Source organism: Engraulis encrasicolus, chromosome 23 (genome assembly GCF_034702125.1).
Source record: "Engraulis encrasicolus isolate BLACKSEA-1 chromosome 23, IST_EnEncr_1.0, whole genome shotgun sequence".
NCBI lineage: Eukaryota > Metazoa > Chordata > Actinopteri > Clupeiformes > Engraulidae > Engraulis > Engraulis encrasicolus.
In genome coordinates, this window is record NC_085879.1 from 32444723 (window position 1) to 32463285 (window position 18563).

The 18563-nt window shown below is 40.1% G+C and overlaps 1 long non-coding RNA gene across 1 annotated transcript; it reads right to left on the reverse strand.

Annotated features, from left to right (window-relative positions):
• Nucleotides 1–5747: 5747 nt before the first annotated feature.
• On the reverse strand, nt 5748–7919 carry LOC134440324 (uncharacterized). Its single transcript, XR_010032945.1, has 4 exons — nt 7832–7919; nt 7714–7738; nt 7566–7600; nt 5748–6573 (listed from the first exon to the last, which is right to left on the reverse strand). It is a non-coding gene; the product is annotated as an uncharacterized LOC134440324 (long non-coding RNA).
• Between the last annotated feature and the right edge of the window lie 10644 nt (nt 7920–18563).

Here is an 18563-nt window from a genome sequence, read left to right on the forward strand (position 1 = left end):
GAGGTAGAAAATAACACTAGAGAGGACCCCGCCCCCCCTTTTACGGCAATCTGTAGCGGCCATTATCTGGAGGTAGATCAGAGAAATGGAAATTAACGGAGAACGAGGCTCACCTCTGTCAAAAATGGCTTAATCATGTGAAAATGTCCATCAACACACTATACAAGGACAATAGTTGAAGTGTGTTGCTAACCATGTTCATAAAATATATTATTTGATTTTTAAATGTATTTTATCGACTCATATGATTTCAGTAGATATGTAGCCTGACATTTCAAATCTGGTCTTTGATTAAAGTGTTACTTTGTATTTACACAGTTTTAGTTAATTTCTTGACAGGGGTGGGCGTGTTCTCCATTGACTTGCATTGCCTGAAAGTACCTACACTACCTACGGAAGTTGGGAAGCTCCAGCTGCCATTTCCCAGTGCTGTCGCAAATTGCTGTGTCCTCTCTAGTGTTATTTTCTACCTCTATGGCCTAAACTCTCCACAGACCCTCCGTTACAGCTGAAGTAAAGTGAAGAGCTGAAACGTTGGGATACTTAAAAATGTATTCTGTTGCTTCGCTGAAATATTGACACGTGTTTATAAATGGTAGGGCTCCTTAAAACGTTAGTGTAGACTGGGGTAAAACGCCCAGGAGAGTAATAGGCCTATGCTTCCCACTTAACCTATTTGTCCAAAAAATCAGATAGACCTACAGCTAATACACATTTTAATCATTGCTGTGCATTACGTTGACGGCATGGATATATTCATTGCATCAAATTATAGACGACAGAGATGACGTACTGGAAGAGAGATGTAGCCTACAGCGCAACAAGTTAATTCTATCTGGATGGCTTTAGCGTCACGACTCATTTTGAACACAAGGTGGAGCTGTCGAAACCAAAGTAGAATGTAGACTAAAGTGAACGTTTATTTGTTATTTTACTGAAAATATAAAAGATTACTTTGTGCATTTGTTTATGGGGTCTATTTAATTACCTGAATAACCCTGCTGAATTATATTATACATGATTTTAGACCTATGAACATTATGATATAATGTAATATAATATAATAATAATGTGGATATGCATCACTATGCAGTATCAACATATGCTTTCGTTTTGGAATTTTTTATACTGTGTAAAAAACCAACCCTTTCGAAAATCGAAATACATTTGAGGGAATTATGGCCATCTGAAGAGTATACAACACCAAAAACTCACTGCAACTGGTTGAGCCAGCAGGCTGCTCTAACATGGCCGCCATGCGCGGACGTTCGGCTTGCATGACGGGAACGCGGACGACGCATCTAGTCTTCATATATGATGTCTGTGGTTGTCCTCCACATCTGAAGACGTCGTGAGAATGTTTAGGAACTCGCCTAGCGCACATGGCACGCATGGATGGAATACTCCATTTTAACGCGAAAGAGAGGGTGTGCACAGAATCTGTATTTTTTTGTAATGTATTGTGTTGTTCTTGTTTCCAAATTCATTATTTATGCAAATCACCATTAATCTGTGAATTACGGTCCAAAGGGCCTATGTGAAATATGCAGAGGGGGCCCCTACAGCTGGAGCCTAAGCTGGGGGCCTAAGGCGGTTGCCTAGCAACGTCTCAATGCAAGGACCGCGCCTGTACACAGCCATTAATGTTTGAACATTGCCCACAAACGTGAGTACGTGCATGGTGTAGTTTACACCTCTGCTTACATAGCTCACATTTTCGACAGGTGGACAGGTATTCCGCCCTCCATATCTGTTGTTTGTTTGACCTGTGGGCTGACATGCTTTCAGGTAGGAAGTAGCTGTTCCTACCACTAAGAAACGCATGGTATAATATATTTTTTTAATTTGTATAAAACATTTATTTCTTTATTTTTTATATAACCTACAAACCCCAACTCCATAGAAGTTGGGACACAAGGCAAATTGCGTATAATAACGAAATACAGCCATTTTCAAAACGTCCATTAGATGGAGATCGACACAAAGAAAACACATCAGCCATCAAAACTGACCGAAATTATTGTTTTGGGGGATATTCATGAATGTGTAAAAAAACAACACGTCTGAAAAGAGTTGGGACGGGGACAATAAAAGGCAGCAAATGTCGAGGAAGACTAAAAACAAAACAAAAAAGACAACACCTAAAAGTTAAATACATGAAGCGATGACATAACTTTATATAAAAATCAGTGTTGAGTTCTATCTTGGACATTTCACCAGCTTAAATGGTGGGTGTACTCCTTGTCATGTTTTGCAATGTTTTCCTTTCTGTAGTGCTTACAGTGTGACAGGTCTTGACCAAAAGCCTGCCATTTTATCACCTGCTGGTCCTTATGATGGAGTGTTAAAATGCAATTTGTCCTTACTATGTGGCAGTAATTGAAGATCTCCCTTCAAAATGTAATGCATGACTGACTTTTCATGCTATTTAAACCCATTTATATCATTCAGCATTGTATTTAACTCTACAAATGAGTGAGAACACCCCCATGCCATGATGGAGGCTGACTTTTGAAGTTAGCACTAAGACAAGTTGGATGGTCCATTTTCACTGTAGCATAGGATGTGCAAGACTATTATTTTCAAAAAGAATTGCCTTCTGGAACTTCTGTGGACAGTTTCCCATGTCTTCTGGGTCTATTTCAAGTGAGCTCGGGTGCATAGGAGAATGTCAAACCCCTCTATCATTTGCACACATGAATCATTCTTAATATGGTCAATTTTCAATAGCTGTACTACAGCCAATATATATTTCATGATGTCATGAACCTATACAATGATTTTAATGGCATAAATATGTCTACACTCAATGATGGTAAATCAAAGGGAATTCAAAAATGTATGTAATCACTATGGTAATTATTCCCTCTGCATCTTTAATTCTGAGAGCCTCTCAGTGATGATCTTATACCTGGACACTCATATTGTACATCAGTACAATTCATTTTGAAATGCTCTTCTTTGTTGTTTTATCTTATTTGGATGTTTATTCCATTTCACTGATCCCCGTCCCAACTGATTTGAGACGTGTTGCAGTTATCAAATTAGAAATGAGTTCATGTGTCCCCCAAAACATTTTTTTTTCTCGGTTGTAACACTTAATATGTTGTATTTTCATTATTCTCCATCTAATGAATGGATTGAATATTTTTAGAATTATAGCATTTTGATTTTATTTACCATTTACCAAACGTCCCAACTTCACCGGAGTTGAGGTTTGTATATATAGTATATGTATATATAGTTGAGGTTTGTAAACAATTGCACTGAAACTTGATTTGGAGGCAAAAATCGTCCCTCGCTATAAGTGATTGTGCGTGCGTGCGTGCGCGAGAGAGAGAGTGCAAGAAAGAGAGTGCAAGGAAGAGCATTTCTATCAAAGCGTGTGTGTGCATGCATGTGTGCGCGCGTGCGTGTGTGTGTGTGTGACAGAAGAGAAGATAAAGCGTTATACAGGCCTAATACACTATATCTGTGACAGACATACTTACTGACTGCACTATTAAGTTTGTAAATACTTTATTAAATACAAATTAGCTATTAATGTAGAATATGAACATAGTATATAGTAGATTTCTCAGACGAACATTTAAGTTTTTGGTGGGAAAATGTAAGTTTGCATACCTGTGCAGTTCTCTCGATTGCACATTGTTGACTGACTTGAACCCCACCGGGAGAATGCATTGGGTAAAATTGACTGCAATAGTGTCATCTAGTGGTAGGCCATCTCAAACAGACGCTGAGATGTAATAGAGACACTCAAAGACGAGGCTAGTTTAATTGTATAGAGCATTTCATACACAGATGCAGTCCAATGTGCTTCACAAAAAATACAAGTAAAAGAATAACAAAAACATGAAATAGTGAAAGAAAACATTAAATAATTTAATCAAAGAAAAATGTAAACATTAAAATAAAATGTGCACTTTTTAACAAAAGCATGACACTTTGCACAGTGATTCTATTATGCAATGAGAATGAAATGTAAAAATAAAGAAAACTACCGGCAGAATGGCATATGGGGGAAATAACTGCAATAGTTTCATCTAGTGGCAGGCCGTCTCAAAAACAATAACCGAAATACTGTGCACAAAAATACAGTAGGCCTTCAAAGCCTACAAACTTTACAGCATAGTATGAAATTAACATATTTTATAATTTTACGGAATTACAACACTCATTTTTGCAATGCAATGACAATAATTGGCAATACCAGGGTACATGGACTGTGAAACTGATCAATTGGTTTAATCTATAAATGAAAGTCGATTTGCCAATTCACGGTAAAATTGCAATTGAGTTTGTCTTTGTTTCAAATGTGTAAATCCCAAGTTCAAATCCCGGTTATCCATTTTAAAGTGGCAGTTGGAATTTCAATTAAGTCCACTTTCGGCCTTAAAATGCATGTTGCTCAAGTCAACATGTTGAAATTGTGTGTGTGTGTGTGTGTGTGTGTGTGTGTGTGTGTGTGTGTGTGTGTGTGTGTGTGTGTGTGTGTGTGTGTGTGTGTGTGTGTGTGTGTGTGTGTGTGTGTGTGTGTGTGTGTGTGTGTGTGTGTGTGTGTGTGTGTGTGATCACTGTGGTGACACTTATCTAGTTCATGCCTGAGTATCTTTGCAACTGACAAATTTGTGTCTATGGAAACTCAATTTTGAATTGTGGGCACAAATAAAGAAGTAAACTGTGTGTGTGTACAGGTGCGTGCTGAACTGTTGTTCTGAGCTGATATGGTATCTCTACAGTGTTCCCCCTGGTCTGTGTGCATGTGTATGTGCGTGCGGGTGTGTGTGTGTATGAAGCCCTCAGATAAGCCTAGGGTAACCCTGGTCACTATGTTTGAGCACAGAGCCCAGGATTTAGTTTGACGCTGACTGACAGACAGTGTGTCTCTGTGAAAGGAACGAAGGAAAACATGCTCCAGACGTCTGGCGCAGACAACTTGGGGAAACCTGCAGTATGGGGCCAGCAATAAAAAGAAGAAGAAAAAATAAAAGAAAGCTGTTGTAGCGCAGAAGCCTTCATTTTTCAATTCATTACAGTAACGGATGCAGACTAACGTTTCAGTGCTCATGCATGTTCAAGACTGGATTGGGTCCACAAAACGGGCTGGACTAAAGATGGGCTGCCCCTCTGAATCATTAGCCTTTTAAAGAAAGAAAGAAATATATCCAACAGCATCAGCCCCTAGCACTGTGCATGTTAGTCTGCACTTGCAAATAACCTTAAAAGGAGGACATAAGCTGCAGCAGCTTTTATTTTTGGTTTCCATGTCTCTGTGAAATCTCAGAATGCACCCTCATATCAACCTTCTTTGTCCAGGGGAGTTTAAGGGAAGGACATTCAAAATTCTACACTGGCTATGAGGGCCACTGAAAGCTTTGGCTGGGCCCTGAACAGTCATCTCAATTGAAAGCCCCCCTCCACTCAATGCATATATGTAATGGGGACCCCATTCTGGGGCCCCTCTCTCCCTGTGCACCGGACAACCAACCCCTTTGACCCCTTCTGTCGGCTTCCCTGTTGGCTATTTTTAGCAACAAGATAATGAAAAGTTTGTGAGAACTTGTTTTCAGAGTATTTCGAGGCTTGCTTACACACTCATAACCACAGCTCACTTCCTCATTCAAATGAAAAGATCAACGCACACTGTAACATACACTTCAGTGTAAAACTGCAGAAGTAAATCCTCACAGAATCGTTTATTAGAGGTTATACAGGGCAATTAAAGTTGTATGTGTAGGCTTATTGACAAGAATACACATGGCGTATAAGTCCAAGTTCATGAACTTCACAGTTGCAGTGCACAAACACAATACATTACCAAGGCTTAAAACTCCCCTGACCAGGGATTGAATGCAAAACTGAAAGAGTCCATGTAAAAGTTTAATAAAAATGCTTTATCTATTTCTTTACAACTGATAATTGATGAAGATATTGCTAACTGATGGCTGTGACTAGGCCTACTACTGAAGGAGTCTTCGCACATTTCCAAAAGCCACCCACACCACAGAGCTAGTGTAGCTCACCACACAGCCACCAGTTTCCCCTCTGCTCACACAGTGGGTGTGTCAGTGTCAGCCAAAAATGCATTCTAGTTGACACATGAGCATGCTTAGTGGTGTTCTTACATTCAGTAACAGCCTACAGGTTCAGTGACACAGAGAAATAAATACTTTAACAATAAATGACTGTTTTTAAAATGTCATCTTTGTACAACAAATAAACACACTTGTCTAACATTTGTACTACTCGAAACACTACGATGCTTAACAAAAAAAAACTGTAAAAGAACAGGTTATAGTTGGACAAGTTGCTTGCTTGGACCATCTCTTTCAGCAATATTTACCTCTGTCAAAAGACGCTAAGGGCATGAGGGTTCATATATGGAGTTTGTCTTTGTGATTCTTTCGTGTCCTGTTGGCTCTGTAGTGGCCCCATGGTCAGCTTGCTGTGGAGGTTGTTGCACGACAGAGTAGGCTGGTTCACCACAAACCGCATAGTCAGTTTGCTGTGCAGGCAGCTGTGCGAGGGAGTACATTGGATCGTCCCTCCGGCCCACTGCATAAGGGGAACCTATAGGAGGAACAATCAATACAATCAAATGAATACAGTTGATGACAACATTTTTTTTAAATTTTGAAAGCCCGATTGGGAAACTCCAACCCCCATTGTCATTGTGATACAGCACTCGACAGCACACAAGTATTCACTGCACACAACGAAATTGCATTTATGCCTTACCCGTGCAAGGGGGCAGCCCCCAATGGCGCCCCAGGGGAGCAGTGCGGCGGGACGGTACCATGCTCAGGGTACCTCAGTCATGGAGGAGGATGGGGAGAGCACTGGTTAATTACTCCCCCCACCAACCTGGCGGGTCGGGAGTCAAACCGGCAAGGGGCTACAAGTCTGACGCCCTAACCGCTTACTCATGACTGCCCAAAGATCCAAAAACATAGATGCAACCAAGAATTACTGGTGTCATGAGGTATGATACATGTGCATGTCATGAACACAATGCAACAAGATCAGCAAGTCCAGTCTGTGAAATCATCAAACTCTATCAAGATAAATAGCATAAAATGATATAAAAATGTCTTTACTCTGCCAGATTAGTTAAGACAGGAAAAGTATAATGGCTTCTTGATTCATTGAAACAAAGCCACAGGAGTTTTACCAATTATTTGAAGCTTTTCCCTCTCCAAGTTAACAGTTCAAGCAAGTGACTAAGCATAATGTGCAGTACTGGAATATTACCCAGGTTTACAATTACCAGAGACGGTCTATTATGAATGTTAGAAAGAATTAAAAGAATCTTTGCTATTACTATACAACTAAACAAATAACTATGAAGTATCATGAACATCCAAAATACAACAAACTCGGCCCTGCTGTGGTTCAAGGGGTAGGGCACTGCACTCCTACACTGGCAACCCAGGCTTGATTCCGACCTGGAACCTTTTCCGACCTTTCCCCATATCTCTCTCTCTCCACTCGCTTCCTATCTCTCAATTGTCCTATCAATAAAGACAAAAATTCAAAGGCAGAAAATAAAGGCAAAAACTCACAGTCATCGTCATTGTCCATGTCCTCAATTGTTTTTCTAAAGAGGAAACAGCAAGATGTGGCAATTAATTACTCAGGATGTTTATTGCAACTACAACAGAGAAACAGACACTCGCTTAACAACGTCAGCAACAAATATCTTGATGTTACCTTTGAGTTATTGTAGTTCGAGGGGCTGTCAAGGCAAAACAAAAACCACCAAATTTTAATCATTAATTCATAACAATCATATCAATAAAATGTGAAATGTTCATGATTTTCTTTTTACCTTTGCTCCTCCGCCATAGTACAATGGCAACAATGATGAGAAGTAAGAGAGGAACAAATATGCCAATTAAATATGTGGACTGGAAACCTGCATCTCCTGAAAAATACACAGAAATCTGTATAATCTCAACAATCCCACAAAAAACTATTGTGCATGTTGTTTTTTTCACATTAACCTGTATACTTACCAAAACTGGCATCTGTGGTGCTGTTTGGTTTGATGTGTGGTACCCCTATGAATACAATGAATGTGAATGCTATTATTGACTACGGTATGTCAGCCATAAGGACAGTATGATAAACTAGAAATAATACAAGGCAACAGTATACTGCACATATCTATGGCCATGGACCTTTCCTTTCAAGTGCTGAATGGAACTTACCAGCGGTGGTACTTGAAACTCGATTTGGTCTGTCTTTAGTGCAGATTGGTATGAATTAAAAACACAGTATGTCAAACGGAAGGAAGCATCTTCATATCCAATTAGAAATGTTAACAGTTAAATGACGTAAAACAGAGTTGTATGAAGTAGAAGTATCTTGCAAATGTAATTACAACAGTGGTGCGATAGGATATTACATAGTTTCAACTTTGTAATATACTATGAGTGTTACAATTACATCTGTACTTTGTACAAATCTGATGTAAATTGATGGTTACACTCAAACGACACGGATGAAAATAGTTTTTTGTTCACTGACAAAAAATAAGGGACAAAAAAATAAGGAAATTAATAACTCACCTGTCACCTGTTGATTGGTTATGATCACTGTGGTGTTGGTGATTATTGTCCAGTTCTGGTCCACTTGTAAGGCACAGAGGTACGACCCTCGGTCTGATGAAGTGGCATTGCTGATATTCAGGTTGAAGGTACTGATCTCATTTGAATTTAGTTCTGTTGTGTTTGACATTCTCAACAGCAGGTGTTTGTCAGTGGGGAAGTGTTCATTAACCCGATCAAGGTATTCATATTGTGAAAATGCATAGGAATATACACAGGTGCTGTTGTTAGGAACACTCTTGATCCAGTACACTTCAAATTTAGAATATTTTCCAATTGTTTTCAAACTGCAAGTCAGTCTAATTGTTTCATCTATAGCCACATTCTGTGAGCTTTCCTTGAGAGGTTCAGACACCACTGTGAAAAAAGTATAAATCAGTGTAATTCAGTAATTTCATTGTGACGTAAAGTTTAGAATAGTTTTACATTCATACTTACTGTCTGGTCGTGCCTGGGCAACAACAAAGGACTCCAGATGATGATCAGATGGTTTAAATGGATAAATAAAGAATGAGTCATTTTTGTTGTCTTTCACACAGGCATAAACTCCCCTCTTGACATTAATCTGACCAGAGTTTGGTTTAATTTCTTTGCAAAGCTCTGGGCTGTTTCTGAATTCCGGATGCTCCACAGTAGTAGTAATGTTTCCTGAGATCCTGCAGTCCACCCTCTGGTCTGCGTCCACATCAGCCTCCCAGTGACATGCTTTACAGGACAGAGTTACCTCCTCTCCTTTACTTAGATAATGGAAATGGCTGGACCCTTCAGAGGAGGAAAAGATTAAATATCAGATACAAATAATAAATACATTAAAGTCAACCAATCAATGAACATACATAGTACCTGTCTGTCTATCTATGTGTCTATCTATCTGTCTGTCTATTTGTCTGCCTGTCAACACATTTACATCAAATAGACAGACTGTAGACACCATTTTGAGAGAGTTGTTGGAAAAAGAGACAGATTTTCATTCTAAATTACATTTTAAGCTCAAACAGCATGTCTCACCATAGCTCTGTGTCAGGCAGATGAGCAGAAGTGTCCAACTCAGTGACTCCATCTTAGCGAATGAAAGCAAATGGAGGAAGTGCTTGACTTTTTGCTCAGCACAGCAACAGTGTTGAGGACCTTAGAACAGGGGTGTCAAACTCAAATTCACAGTGGGCCAAAAAGTCGCTGGCCGAACTCAAAATTGAAAATGAAAATGGGCTAAAATTGTGCAAGCACACACTTACGTAATAGAGGCAAATTTCAAAAACACCCATTCCCATCATATTGTTGTCAGGGTGAGATATTGCACTGCCCTTGGCCCACTCATATGTCTGTGAGACACCAGAATTTGTATTCAAGTTATGTAACTATTACTAGGCCTATGCAGCAGCCTACTAATAGAGTATGTGGTCTTACTACAGTAAATTGTATTAATTCCCAAAGGGAAATTACTAAGGTGCGACAATTACTAACAGCGACATGGTAAGCTTAGAATTTAAAGGCAAAACATGAATTATTTTACACACCTTTTCATGATTCTGCATTATTGCCAAACTTGAACACCAGTGGACAGCATGGGGGGAAATGGCTGAAATAGCTCCATCTAGTGGAAGTTCATCTCAAGGGCAGATATTCCACCACAGAGGCATGAAGAAGGCAGACAGACACGGACAGGACAACTGACAGCTTTGGCCGGGCCCGTGAGAAAGTCATCTGAAGGGCCCCCTTATCCAACACATGAAGAGTTGCTTAAACCCAGAGACAACACTTCCTCCCTCATTCAAATAAACAGTGTGTGCTGTGTGTGTGTGTGTGTGTGTGGTGAAATGTAATGAGTTAACCATGTAGAAGTGTGGTCCATGGTAAGCCCCCGCCCCTTTTATCCCCTACGTGGTCGTTGGAGTGTTTGATGACTAATGCTGGCTGGGACGCAGAGCAAGTGGCGCCCCTTTGTGGACTGGACCTGTTAGTGTGGTGTCTAACTAAATGCACTTCCTAACAATGTCATGCACAGAGAGCCTGTGGTTCAGGAGAGGAGAGTTGTAACTCTTATTCTGGGTTACACTTTATTTCAATGGTTCACCATTTCAGTGGATCTACCAGGTAAAGTGCAATAACCAGTGTAACATTATTTCATACCATGTAATACCAGTGTAACACCATGTACCAATTTTGTACTTAATTTAGGGTTAGGGTTAGCGTTGTAGGGTTATTACACCGTACCTAATGCGGTACCCTGTCCACTGTAATACATCATGGGTTCTAAATTTTGTTTGAGTGCGCGAACCTAGCTGCGCACAACTCAACTTCTGATTGTTGGAAACCGCTGTTGGTCAAAAAATTAGCTGAAAACTACACACACACACGCACTCACTTGGTTGGCTGCCAGTGTCTTGCCCCTCCTCATAACATTGTGTTGATAAACACTGAGAACTCATGTATAGTGAACCATTAAAATAAAGTGTAACCCTTATTCTGTTGTGCATAGCATATATAGAGGGCCTGCAGCATGGGTGCTGCGAGGGGGAGAAAGGTGATACAGATTCTAAGGGCCCGACAGCCCTGACAGGGCCCCTAGAAGCTGATAACAGAATTTCTCATTTTGGGGGCCCAAAATTTGTAGCAGCGCCCCTGCCTGCAGTGAGGTGAAATGAGGTGAAAATATGCAGAGGTGCTCTACCCAACTTCAAACCCCCAACTCTGGGGTTAGTCTAATAGCTTAGCTCCAAAATATAAAGGAATCGTTGATTTTGTGATACAAGCATGAAAATTGGTACACATATAGCCAAAGGCATTCCAAAGAGAACTGGATATGGAGCCATCGTGAATTTTCAACATGGCCGCCAGCAACAACAGTTTTCTTGGATATAATATATTTTAGACATATTTACCATTCATACCACTTGGTAAATGTGATATGGATAATAGAAAAGTTGTCATGAATATTCAAGATGGTCGCCATTTTCAAGATGGCAGCCGACACTTGTATGATTTATCTGATATAGGTGATATCGGTGTCAAATCAGTCATTTTTCAAGATGGAGAATTCAAATTTGTAACTTTGGAATTAACCAGAAGCTTCCTTTTATCTCATTCTATACTTAATATACAGTATAGTATCACTGTTTCTTTCAAGATGGCAGCCCATGTCAGATAATCATACAATAGTGGAGTCTGTTAAGGGTTTTACCGTTACGGAAGTTAGAAAAGCACTTTGCATGGTGTTTCTTTAGGGTATATGCTGTAATTCTAGCCTAAGAGCCCTCAGAGTTTTTTTCTACTATGTCATATACAATATGTCATGTTGTGTAATGCATTACATTGTTATTAAATGACATTATACTTAGCTGACAATGTTAATATACTGTAGTCCGGAATTCAGCAGAGATGAAAGGGCAGTGGTAGCCTGCTTGACCAGATTGATGAAACTACAAAAATGTACATAGTGGTGTGCATTGGCACTGCCCTCAAGATTCGATTCGATTACGATTCGGGAGGTTTCGATTCGATTTGATTCAATTCTACAATGCATTGCAATGCATTACATTTCTACTGAAATCAAAGCAAATGTTTCATCAGTCATGATGAGGCAATACAAGTAGTCAGATACTGACCAACATTTTACTGGCTGTTTTCTGAATCTGAATTCAAATGAGCATTTCCCACACTAAAACTATGGTGAGAATAGACGACTGCTGCTAATGCTTGCTGGGCAGCATCTGAATGGAGGGGTGTCAGTGCAAGATGATGTCCAAGGTAGCAGGTTCTCCATCCTTTAATTTCCCGCACAGATATTTTTTATTTGTATGAGAGAGGGTAAAGGACAGGACTTCTCCATATTTATGAAGAACCCATAAGATCGCCTAATTCTACATTCTCACAAGTAGCATTGTGCATATTGAGTGCATTTCAGCCATCTTTAGAATGGCATTACAGATTACTCAATATACATGTATGTTTTCTAAGTAGGTGTTGAGTAAGTAGGCAGAGGTAAATTGTTTTTTCCTCAATTTGCAAACAAGTCCTCACCAAGTAATTGTGAAACAAGTTGCATTACAGTTAGCTCAGTAATCATTGAGTACTTCAATTGGTACTTCAAAACTGACAGCTGATGGACAACATGTACCGTAGGTCTTTGCCACCCTTACCCATAGGAGAAATATCTATATAATACAGCAATTCTCATATGGTATATACTATTAAAGTACATCATTACTGGAACTCATTTTCTTGATAGGCTATGCAAGGCACACAAATAGTCTGGGAGGAAGGATAGTCAACCATAACCCCCACCCCCCAAACAAAATGCCACATGACTTTTTTTAACCCTTCACGATTTTGAGTGGTGACAGTAACATAACTCATTCCCACTACACTTTTTTGCTTTATATTGTACATGACCTCAGAATGCTCTACATGTTTCAGTTTTATAGTTGTACAGTAGGCCTACAGTACAGTACAGTACAGTACAGTACAGTACAGTACAGTACAGTACAGTACAGTACCATTCAGTATGGTGCAGTACAGTACTATTCCGTACGGTGCAGTACAGTATAATACAGTACAGTAGCATACAGTATAGTACATTACAGTACAGTATTTCACATTACAGTACAGTACAGTAGCATACAGTAGAGTATAGTACAGTACAGTAGCATACAGTATAGTGCAGTAGAGTACAGTACAGTGCAGTATTTCACATTACAGTACAGTACAGTACAGTAGAATGTAGTACAGTACAGTACAGTAGCATACAGTATAGTGCAGTACAGTACAGTATTTCACATTACAGTACAGTATAGTACAGTACAGTGTTTCACATTACAGTATAGTACAGTACAGTAACCTACAGTGCAGTACTGGGTCCTAACGAAGCAATGTTCTAAATGTTACGCTTTTGTCAGCTCCGTAACGGTAATGGCCTTTTTCTTGAAAATGGCGGCCATTTTGAATATTCATGACAACTTTTAAATTAACCATAAGACATTTACCAAGTAGTATGAATGGTAAATGTGTCTAAAATGTCATATTATATCCATTACTCATAAGAAAACTGTTGTTGCTGGTGGCCATTTTGAAAAATGGCTGCTATGGCCACCATGTTGAAAATTCACGATGGCTCCATATCCAGTTATTTTTAGGATGCCTTTGGCTACATGTGTACCAATTTTCATGCTTGTATCACAAACTAAACGATTGTTTTGGTTAGCCGCTGCACTAGGTGGCAAACGGCTGCTTAAGGCCGGCTCCACACCAAGGCGTCATGGAACGTAAGCGAGATGATTGAGGTATTTCTGCTTAATTTCGGCTGGTGTGCTCTACTCTGACTTTCACACCGACAGCGTCGGCGTGCGCGGCCAGTCCAGTTCTATCAGCATTCAGATTGTGAGAATGATAACTTGTTTCCACCAGGGTATTTTAAGAGTTGATAACACCCAGACGACACTTCCTTCCTCATTCACATAAACTGCTACTAAATAATTTAAACTGCTGAAATAAGTCATCACAGAGCAACATTTTCACTGACAGTTAAATTAGACAAGGCATAATGTGATTTTAAGGTTAGGATTTTCTTTTAATACATGCTTTAGCTGAGTCTATAAACATAAAAAGGCAACCATCCCAAACAAAAAGAACAATTCACTAGCACAATTATTCATTGGTAGGGATGTGCAAAACTTGAAAATAACTCAACATCTCATAAGGCCATGATAAGCTTTGTCTACATAAAGAAAAGGCCGCAGAGTGTGCCGCAGAGAGTTTTCTTTAACATTTGTATGCACAAGAAGCCAGCACCTCAAGAAACTTTTTTTTCTAAGCTTGTTCTACATATACAGTACATTCGTGTTTGCATACTGATTATGGCTACTATGACAACCTGTTTATAAGTGTTTTTTTCTCTCTTATTTTCCAGCGTGCCCAAACCACAGAGCTAATGGCGTTCTATATTACTCACCAGTTTCCTCTCTGCTCACAGTGGCTACGTCAGTGTCAGCCAAAGCTGAATGCTACCAGCGTAGCTGGGCAGGAAACAGCCCTGCCTGTCTATAACTTCTACGACTTTATTTAGAAACAGATCAGATGTTCAGCCAAACTATCATGGTTTTGTTGTAAAAATGACAAGTTTAATACAGTTGGATGCCACCACAGTTGTACGTGTATAGGCCTACATAACATTGGTGTATAGGCTAACATAACATTGTCACGTAACATCATTCCAAAATAAAGCATTTATATACATCCTTGTAAAAAGCAATGAATGTATTCCGACACCATTTTTGATTAAATCCGTAGCCTCTTTGTGCAAATGGGGGTCGCCGACGGGCCTATTCACAATTTGCTGAAAATACTCAACTACATCGTAACAACATTGCTATGACATTACTAAGATCTTTAAGTTACAGATTAAGACATTTTGGTGACAGTAAGATTATAACAGTAGCTGTGCGCAATGCATAACACCTGAACAGTATCTGCACAGTCAACATACAAACTGTACACATAACATCGATCTTGATCTGTCTGTATGTTTGTCTATACATCTGTCTGTCCCTCAGTCCATCATCAGCACTACCTCACCACCACAATATACTGTAACTCTCTTATTCCGGCCCGTCTCTCGTCTCCCATTTACACTGAAGTGAGTTCTTCATCTCCATGCCAACTGGGTCAGCTGTCTGCTCCCTCTTCAAGAGAACGCGCTGGTTCCTCTTCACTCTGGCCCGCTGCATTGGAGTAACCTGTAGGAGGAGATATACAGTAAATATGGTTATAATTGTCATTTATACCATCAGTGATCACCTGTTTACTGTTTAAATAAAATAGCAACAACTGTTGAAAATAAAAACAACTCACAGTCATCATAGTCCATGTCTTCCTCAGTCGTATTTCTAAATGTGACTACAGCCTCACTACAGCTGGATATGGAAAGACCAGAGAGATCATGATGAGGATATCTGTTAAGTACCACCACCACCACCACCACAACAAAACAACAACAACAACAACAACAACAAGAACAACGACAACAACAGCAACAGCAACAACAATGACACCTTGTCCTTTACCTTTGAGCTGTAGTTTGACGTACTGCAAAGACCAAATAAAAATAATTGAGTTATACTGTATGTTCATAACGGCGTAAACCCAAATGCATAAACACAGGTACTGATGTCCCCTCCTTTCTTGATCCAGTACACTTCAAAAAAGGATTGTCTATTTGTTCTAAAAGTGCATGTTAGATTAATGGTTCCACCTGCAGTCACATTCTGTGAACTTTCCATGACAGGCTCAGAGACCACTGTGAAAAGAATTAAATCAGTTTATTTCATAAAGGAAGTTACGCTTGCTTGTGATATGAAGCAGTTTTAAATTCATTCATACTTACTGTCTGGTTGTGCCTTGGCAACAACAAAGGACTCCAGATGATGATCAGATGGTCTAAATGGATGAATAAAGCGTGAGTCTGTTTTGTTGTCTTGAACACAGGCATAAACTCCCCTCTTGACATTAATCTGACCAGAGTTTAGTTTAATTTCTTTGCAAAGCTCTGGCCTGTTTCTGAATCCCGGATGCAAGACTGGAGTAGTAATGTTTCCTGAGATACTGCAGTCCACCCTCTGGTCTGCGTCCACATCAGCCTCCCAGTGGCACGTTTCACAGGACAGAGTTACCTCCTCTCCTTTACTTAGATAATGGAAATGACTGGACCCTTCAGAGGAGGAAAAGATAAGAGACATTTAGATACATTGATGAGGAAAAACGAAAGATGAAAGACATTTAGATATACTACATTAAAATCAACCAATCAATGAACCAACATAGTGTCTGTCTGTCTGTCTGTTTGTCTCTCTCTCTCTCTCTCTCTCTCTCTCTCTCTCTCTCTCTCTCTCTCTCTCTCTCTCTCTCTCTCTCTCTCTCTCTCTCTCTCTCTCTCTCTCTCTCTCTCTCTCTCTCTCTCTCTCTAATGTCAGAACATGTACAGGAAGTAGACTGACTATAGACAATGTTCTGAGAAAGTCATAATCATTTCATATATAGTTATATGAAAAAGATATAGATTATCAATTTAAATTAGTTTTTAATCTCAAACAGCAGATCTCACCATAGCTCTGTGTCAGGCAGATGAGCAGAAGTGTCAAACTCAGTGACTCCATCGTAGTGAATGAAAGCAAATGGAGGAAGTGCTTGACTTTTTGCTCAGCATAGCAGCAGTGTTGAAGTCCTTTCAACAGGGGTGTCAAACTCAAATTCACAGTGGGCCAAATCTACATCTGGGACAAAGTCGCAGGCCGAACTCAAAATTGAAAATGAAAATGGGCTAAAATTGTGCAAGCACTGCACACTTGCGTAATAGAGGCAAATTTCAAAAGCACCCATTCCCATCATATTGTGAGATATTGCACTGCCCTTGGCCCACTCATATGCCTGTAAGACACTAGAATTTGTATTCAAGTTATGTTACTATTACTATATACAGTACTAATGGAGTATGCGGTCTTACTACAGTAAATTGTATTAATTCCCAAAGGGAAATTACTAAGGTGCGACAATTACTAACAGCGACAGGTAAGCTTAAAATTTAAAGCCGAAACATGAATTATTTTACACACCTTTTCATGATTCTGCATTATTGCCAAACTTGAACACCAGTGGACAGCATGGGGGGAAATGGCTGAAATAGCTCCATCTAGTGGAAGTTCATCTCAAGGGCAGATATTCCACCACAGAGGCATGAAGAAGGCAGACAGACACGGACAGGACAACTGACAGTTTTGGCTGGGCCCATGACAAAATGAGGACCCCAATTTTTGGCCCCCACTCTCCCTGGTCCTGGGTCAACTGACCATTTTCTCCCCCTGTTGGCATCCCTGGAGGCTGATACACAGATGTTTGTCTAAATAAAGATAAAAAATAAATATTTCCTCATAATGCAAGGACGCTAATCACTGTTGTCTCAGTAACACATTTGTGTCAGTACATTGACACTTAATTCTGTGTATATACAGTTTAGTGTGTGTGTGTGTGTGTGTGTGTGTGTGTGTGTGTGTGTGTGTGTGTGTGTGTGTGTGTGTGTGTGTGTGTGTGTGTGTGTGTGTGTGTGTGTGTGTGTGTGTGTGTGTGTGTGTGTGTGTGTGTGTACTGTGTGCAAGGGCAGATTAAGAAATGATGGACCTCTGGGCCAGACATTGGGCCCTTCTCAAAACCTAGGACAGTGTCCTTCCAAGTGTATCAGCCTTATTAGTCACACCCAGTGATTGGATACTGTTCATTAGTCTCACCCAGTGATTGGATATTCTGTAGAGTTCACCAAAGAGTATCCAATCACTGGGTGTGACTAATTAGGCTGACACACTTGGAAGGACACTGTCCTAGGTTTTGAGAAAGGCCCCCCGTCTTGGCGTCACTCCTGTCAGCTAAGAACAGGAAAACGATCCAACAATTTAGACAGGCTCACCATAAACAACAATAGAAGATCGGACAAATGTTACCTGGTCTGATGACTCTTGATATCTTCTGCAACACTCAGGTGGAATGGTCAGAATTTGGCGTCAACAACATGAAAACATATAGGTCAACTCTGCCTGACACCAATGTTTCAGGCTTGAGATATAATGGCATACGGATATTTTCCTAGCCCAATTTGGACCAATTTGTACCAATTTATCTTTGTTGGAATGCCACAGCCTACCCGAGAATTGTTGCAGGCAGTTCAGGCAGTTCTGAAGGCAAAAGGGGGTCCAACCCAGCACTAGAGGTGTTTCTAATTGAGTGGCCGGTGAGTGTATAATGGCTGGCGCATGAACAACCCCCTGGGCCTGGGCCCGGTAGGCCCGGTAGGCCCGTGCATTAATCCACCCCTGTGTGTGTGTGTGTGTAGTGAAGTGGATTTTAGTGGACTGAGTTAACAGAACACCATGTATGAGTGTGTGGTCATGGTAACCCTGACATGTCAATGCA